The sequence below is a fragment of the Trachypithecus francoisi genome, unplaced genomic scaffold, assembly GCF_009764315.1.
Source record: "Trachypithecus francoisi isolate TF-2019V2 unplaced genomic scaffold, Tfra_2.0 Lachesis_group15, whole genome shotgun sequence".
Taxonomy (NCBI): Eukaryota; Metazoa; Chordata; class Mammalia; order Primates; family Cercopithecidae; genus Trachypithecus; species Trachypithecus francoisi.
The window spans coordinates 29,237,201-29,245,077 of record NW_022681460.1 but is presented as its reverse complement, the minus strand read 5'-3'; the positions used below and the strand labels follow the sequence as shown (position 1 = coordinate 29,245,077).

At 38.2% G+C, this 7,877-nt stretch overlaps 1 pseudogene; it reads right to left on the bottom strand.

Annotated features, from left to right (window-relative positions):
* Window positions 1-6,967: 6,967 nt before the first annotated feature.
* LOC117097999 lies at window positions 6,968-7,498 on the bottom strand (annotated as a pseudogene).
* Window positions 7,499-7,877: the final 379 nt, after the last annotated feature.

The window sequence follows — 7,877 nt, the reverse complement described above, 5'->3', positions numbered from 1 at the left end:
AGTACCAGACAGATTAACAGCCGAATTCCACCAGCGGTACAAACAGGAGCTGGTACCATTCCTTCTAAAACTATTCCAAAAAATAGAAAAAGAGGGACTCCTCCATAACTGATCTGATGAGGCCAGCATCATCCAGTTACCAAAACCTGGCATAAACACGACAAGAAGAAGAAAATTTCAGGCCAATATCCCTGCTGAACATTGGTGTGAAAATCCTCAATAAAATACCGGCAACCTGAATCAAGCAGCACATTGAAAAGCTCGTAAACCACGATCAAGTCAGCTTCGTCACTGGGATGCAAGGCTGGTTTAACACACGCAAATCAAAAAATGTAATCCATCACATAAACAAACCAATGACAAAAAAAATGATTATTTCAGTAGATGCAGAGAAGACTTTCGATAAAATTCAACACCCCTTCATGCTAAAAACCCTCAATAAACTAGGTATGGATGAAACATACCTCAAAAAACTAAGAGCTATTTATCACAAACTCACAGCCAATATTATACTGAATGGGCAAAAGCTGGAAGCATTCCCTTTGAAAACCAGCACAACACAAGGATGCCCTCTCTCACTACTCCTATTCAACATAGTATTGGAAGTTCTGGCCAGGGCAATCAGGCAAGAAAAAGAAACAAATGGTATACAAATAGAAAGAGAGAAAGTCAAATTGTCTCTGTTTACATTACAGATGACATAACTGTATGTTTAGAAAACCCCATCATGTCAGCCCAAAATCTCCTTAAGCTGATAAGCAACTTTAGTAAGTCTCAGGATACAAAATCAATGTGCAAAAATTACAAGCATTCCTATACACCAATAATAGACAAACAGTCAAATCATGAGTGAACCCCTATTCACAACTGCTACAAAGAGAATAAAATACCTAGGAATACAACTCACAAAAGATGTGAAGGATCTCTTCAAGGAGAACTACAAACCACTGCTCAAGGAAATAAGAGAGGACACAAACAAATGGAAAAACATTTCATGTTCATGGATAGGAAAAATCAGTATCCTGAAAATGGACATAATGCCCAAAGTAATTTATAGATTCAATGCTATCCCTATCAAGCTACCATTGACTTTCTTCGCAGAATGAAAAGAAACTACTTTAAAGTTCATATGGAACCAAAAAAGAGTCCACATAGCCAAGACAATCCTAAGCAAAAAGAACAAAGCTGGATGCATCATGCTACCTGACTTCAAATTATACTACAAGGCTACAGTAACCAAAAGAGCATGGTACTGGTACCAAAACAGATATATAGACCAATGGAACAGAACAGAAACACCAGAAATAACACCACACATCTACAACCATATGATCTTTGACAAACCTGACAAAAACAATCAATGGGGAAATGATTTCCTATTAATAAATGGTGTTGGGAGAATTGGCTAGCCATATGCAGAAAACTGAAACTGGACCCCTTCCTTACTCCTTATACAAAAATCAACTCTAGATGGGTTAAAGATTTAAACATCAAACCTAAAACCATAAAAATCCTAGAAGAAAACCTAGGCAATACCATTCAAGACATACTAGGCAAAGTCTTCAAGACTAAAACACCAAAAGCAATGGCAACAGAAGCCAGAATTGACAAATGGGATCTAATTAAACTGAAGAGCTTCTGCACAGCAAAAGAAATTATCATCAGAGTGAACAGGCAACCTACAGAATGGGAGAAAAATTTTGCAATCTATCCATCTGACAAAGGACTAATATCCAGAATCTGGAAAGAAGTTAAACAAATTTACAAGAGAAACACAAACATCCCCATCAAAAAGTGGGCAGAGTATATGAACAGACACTTCTCAAAAGAAGACATTTATGCAGCCAAGAAACATAGGAAAAAAAGCTTATTATCACTGTTCATTAGAGAAATGTAAATCAAAACCACAATGAGATACTATTTCACATCAGTTAGAATGGCGATCATTAAAAAGTCAGGAAACAACAGATGCTGGAGAGATGTGGAAAAATAGGCATGCTTTTACACTGTTGGTGGGAGTGTAAATTAGTTCAACCACTGTGGAAAACAGTGTGGCAATTCCTCAAGGATCTAGAACCAGAAATACCATTTGACCCAGCAATCCCATTACTGGGTATACAGTCAAGGATTATAAATCATTCTACTATAAAGGCACATGCACACATATGTTTACTGTGGCACTGTTCACAATAGCAAAGACTTGGTACCAACCCAAATGCCCATTACTGATAGACTGAATAAAGAAAATGTGGCACATATACACTGTGGAATACTATGCAGCCATAAAAAAGGATGAGCTCATGTTCTTTGCAGGGACATGGATGAAACTAGAAAACAACATTTTCAGTAAACTAACACAAGAACAGAAAACCAAACACCACCTTGTTCTCACTTATTGGTGGGAGTTGAACAATGAGTATACACGGACACAGAGAGGGGAACATCACACACTGGGGCTTGTCAGGGTGTGTGGGGCTAGGGGAGGGATAACATTAGGAGAAATACCTAACGTAGATGGTGGGTTGATGGGTGTAGCAAACCACTACGGCACGTGTATACCTATGTAACAAACCTGCACGTTCTGCACATGTGTCCCAGAACTTAAAGTAAAATAAATAAATAAATAAATAAATAAATACTTAGAGATAAATGAAAATAAAGAAAACAGCCAGGTGCAGTGACTCATGCCTGTAATCCCAGCACTTTGGAAGTCCAAGGTAGGTGGTCTGCTTGAGCCCAGAAGTTCCAGATCAGCCTGGGCAATGTGACAAAACCTCTTCTCTACAAAAACATACAAAAATTACTTGAGCCGGGCGCGGTGGCTCAAGCCTGTAATCCCAGCACTGTGGGAGGCTGAGACGGGCGGATCACGAGGTCAGGAGATCGAGACCATCCTGGCTAACACGGTAAAACCCCGTCTCTACTAAAAAAACACAAAAAAACTAGCCAGGTGAGGTGGCGGGCGCCTGTAGTCCCAGCTACTCGGGAGGCTGAGGCAGGAGAATGGCGTAAACCCGGGAAGCGGAGCTTGCAGTGAGCTGAGATCCGGCCACTGCACTCCAGCCTGGGTGACAGAGCCAGACTCCCTCTCAAAAAAAAAAAAAAAAAAATTACTTGAGTGTGGTAGAATATGCCTGCAGTCCCTGCTAGTTGGAAGGCTGAGGTGGCATGATCACCTAAGCCCAGTGAGTTTGAGGCTGCAGTTAGCAGTGATTGCACCACTGCACTCCAGTTTGGATGACAGAGACCCTGAGAAAGAAAGAGAAAAGAAAAGAAAAGAAAAGAAAAGAAAAGAAAAGAGAAGAAAAGAAAAGAGGATAAGGAAAAGGAAAGGAAAGGAAAGGAAAAGAAAGAAAAGAAAGGAAGGAAAGGAGAGAAAAGAAAGGAGAGAAAGGAAGGAGAGAGAAAGGAAGGAGAGAGAAAGGAAGGAGAAAAGGAAGCAGAGAGAGACAGGAAGGAAGGAAGGAAGGAAGGAAGGAAGGAAGGAAGGAAGGGCCAAAACTTATGAAACACAGCAAAAGCAGTGCCAAAAGAGAAATTTATGGCTATAAATGCTTACATTAAAAAACAAGAAAGATCTGAAATAAAAAACCTAACTTTACAATTTAAGAGGCCAGAAAAAGGAGAAAAACTAAACTCAAAGCTAGCAGAAGGAAGGTAATAATAAAGAATAGAGCATAGATAAACAAAATAGAGAATGGAAAAATAATAGAAAATCAACAAACCGAAAGTTGGCTCTTTAAAAAAAAGTTTAAAAAAAAAAAGACACAATTTTCACTGTATGGACTAGGAAAAAAAAAAGTAGGCTGAAATTACTAAAATCAGAAATAATAGAAAGGAGATTACTACTCATTCTATAGAAATAAAATGGAATATGAGAGTACTATGAACAATTTTAGGAGAACAAATTGGATAACCCAAATGAAATGAACAAGTCCCTGGAAACAAAACCTACCAACTAAGAAATGAAGAAACAAAAAAATCTGAATAGCTCTATAAATAGTAAGAAAATTGAATAAGTAATCAAATACCTCTTAACAAAGAAAGATCATGAACCTAATGGCTTCACTGGTAAATTATACCAAACATTAAAGAACTGATGCCAATCTTTCTCAAGTGTTTTCAAAAAAAAATTGAAGAGGAGAAAATGCTCCTCTTTTTAAGAGGCCAGCATTAATCTAACACCAAAGCCAGATAAAGACACTATAAAAACTACAGATATCCCATATAAACATTAATGCAAAAATCCCCAATAAATGCCAGCAAACCAAATTGAGCATATTAAAAGGATTGTACACCATAATCAAGTGAAATTTATTTCTTGAATGAAAGGATGGTTCAACATATGAAAACTGATCAGTGTAATCAATCACATCAACAAAATGAAGGGAAAAAAACACATAATCTCAAAGCAGAAAAATTACAAAATTTAATGCCCTTTTTATCATAGAAACACTCAACAAACTAGGAATAGAAGGAAGCTATCTCAATATAATACAAGCCTATATTAAAAACATACAGCAAAGCAAGGGTGTCTGCTTTCACCACTTCTATTCAACATAGCAATGGAAGTCCTAGCCAGACCAAGTAAGCAAGAAAAATGAAAGTCATCCAAATCAGAAAGGAAACAAAATTATCTCTGTTCATGGATGATAGAATCTTATATGTAGAAAGACCCAAAGATTCAACAAAAAAAATTTAGAAGTAATTAAACTAATTCAGCAAAGTAGTAGAATACAGAGAACACACCAAAATCTGTGTGTTACAAATTCTATACACTAACAATGAACAATTTGAAAAGGATATTAAGAAAACAATTCTAGGCCGGGCGCGGTGGCTCAAGCCTGTAATCCCAGCACTTTGGGAGGCCGAGGCGGGCGGATCACGAGGTCAGGAGATCGAGACCATCCTGGCGAACACGGTGAAACCCCGTCTCTACTAAAAAATACAAAAAACTAGCCGGGCGAGGTGGCGGGCGTCTGTAGTCCCAGCTACTCCGGAGGCTGAGGCAGGAGAATGGCATGAACCCGGGAGGCGGAGCTTGCAGTGAGCTGAGATCCGGCCACTGCACTCCAGCCCCGGCGACAGAGCAAGACTCCGTCTCAAAAAAAAAAAAAAGAAAACAATTCTATTTCCAGTAGCATCAAAAAGAATAAAGTACTTCATGTGGAGAAATAGGAACACTTTTACACTGTTGGTGGGATTGTAAACTAGTTCAACCATTATGGAAAACAGTATGGCAATTCCTCAAGGATCTAGAACTAGATGTACCATATGACCCAGCCATCCCACTACTGGGTATATACCCAAAGGATTATAAATCATGCTGCTATAAAGACACATGCACACGTATGTTTATTGCGGCACTATTCACAATAGCAAAGACTTGGAATCAACCCAAATGTCCATTTGTGACAGACTGGATGAAGAAAATGTGGCACATATACACCATGGAATACTATGCAGCCATAAAAAAGGATGAGTTTGCGTCCTTTGTAGGGACATGGATGCAGCTGGAAACCATCATTCTCAGCAAACTATCACAAGAACAGAAAACCAAACACCACATGTTCTCACTCATAGGTGGGAACTGAACAATGAGATCACTTGGACTCGGGAAGGGGAACATCACACACTGGGGACTATCATGGGGAGGGGGGAGGGGGGTGGGATTGCATTGGGAGTTATACCTGATATAAATGATGAACTGATGGGTGCTGACGAGTTGATGGGTGCAGCACACCAACATGGCACAAGCATACATATGTAACAAACCTGCACGTTATGCACATGTACCCTAGAACTTAAAGTATAATAAAAAATAAATAAATAAATAAATAAATAAATAAAATGACAACGCAGAAAACTAAAAAAAAAAAAAGAATAAAGTACTTCAAAATTAACTTAATCAAGAAAGTCAAGAACTGTAAAATATTTCCAAAGAAATTAAAGGAAACATAAATGAATGGAACAATATCCTATGTTCATGAACTGGAAGACTAAATATTGTTAAGATCTCAAAACTACCATAGCAATCTACAATTTTAATACAATCTCTGTCAAAATCCCAATGACTTTTTGGCAGAAATAGAAAAATCCATTCTAAAATTTACGAGGAATTTCAAGAGGCTCTGAATAGCCTAAACAATCATGTAAAGGAACAAACTCAGAGGATTTACCTGAGTTCAAAACTTACTACAAAGCTAAGGTAAATTAAAAGTGTATGTCTACGCAATGAGTCAGTAAAAAAAGAAAACAAAAAGAAAAAAGAAACACTGTAATATTGGCATAAAGATAGATATGTAGAGCAATCAAATAAAAGAGGAAACCCATAAATAAACTCTCACATTTATGGTCTAATAATTTTCACAAGGGTGCCAAGACCTTCAAGAGAGAAAAGACAGTCTTTTCAACAAATGCTGCTTAGAAAACTGGATATCCACTTGCAAAAGAATGACGTTGCACTTTTACCTAATACCATATATAAAAAATAACTCAAAATCGATCAAAGATTTTGTAACACCTAAAACTATAAACTCTTAGAAAAAAAATCGTAAGACAAAAGCTTCATGGCACTGGATTTGGCAACAATTTCTTGGAGATGACACCAAAAGCACAAAAAACTAAAGAAAAAATAGGCAAAATTCATGACTTTTTTTTCAATTTTAGGACTACAGTTTAATAGAATGTGAATCTAAACTCCTGCATTTACAACAAGCAAACCCTTAAAACTACTGATTGATTCAAAATGGTTTTATGGAAAAATTAATTTGTAACAAAAACTTGGCACTAGGTGCAAAGGCTCCACAGGTTTTTTTGTGCTTTGGGGTTTTTAGTTGTTGTTTTGTTTTATTTATTGGGTTTTTGTTTTCTTTTCTTTTCTTTTCTTTTGCTGTTTTTTAACAAAAGTTCCAAGGGACAGGACAAGGGGCTCGGATACCGACAACAGTAGGCATTTTCTCTTCCACTACTTCAAGGGAGGTCGGGGGAAAATTGCTTGGATAGCTTCATCAAACACTATCTTGAGGCCTGGCTGAAGACTCCAGGTATTTTACAGCACCTAAACCCTGTGGTTAGGTGATAGAAGCCTGCTTCTTCTCCTTCAGTGTTTCAATTTTGTCTTCTCTCCCTAAGATCAAGTTTCGTTCCCACAAGGACGATGGGAGTGCTGTGACAATGGTGCTGCACTTCAGGACACAACTTGGCACGGACATTTTCTAATGATGCAGGACTCACAAGGGAAAAGCAAATTAAGAATACATCTGTTTGTGGATAGGAACGGGGTTGGGGGTCGTAATCTGTCCACCTGTGTAATCTTCTTGTACACTTGTATCTCATAAACCCAGATTCGCCAGTTTCCTATTTAACATAACACTGGCATACTGATTGTCAAAGACAATAGGGATATATTCTCCAGGTTGTATAGCTGATCACTGATGAGTTGGTAAGTTTTCCCTACAGCTCCATCTCCCACCACCGCACACTTGATGGCCTACATCTCGGCCGCTGGTTGGGCTGGCCATGGCAGAAATAGTGGGCTCAAGGTGCTGTGGGTGGGACACAGATGCAGGCTACCAGCACTGGGTGCATGGCCACTGTTGGCAATGCCTCACCCTCCTCCAGCTGGAAGTAGAAGCCTAGCAGCTTCCATCAGCCAAAGCTGAGGGAAACTGCCCAAGAATAATTTTAAATGTCTTTAAATCAAAAGACTATACTAACAAAGTACAGGGGTAATGTACACAATGAGAGGAAATATTTGCAACTCATGTATCTAATATGGGATTAATATCCAGAATATATAGAGAACTAGTAAAACTCAACAGCGGTAAAAGAAAACAAATAACCTTACTCAAAAGTAGACAAAGGATTTGCATGGA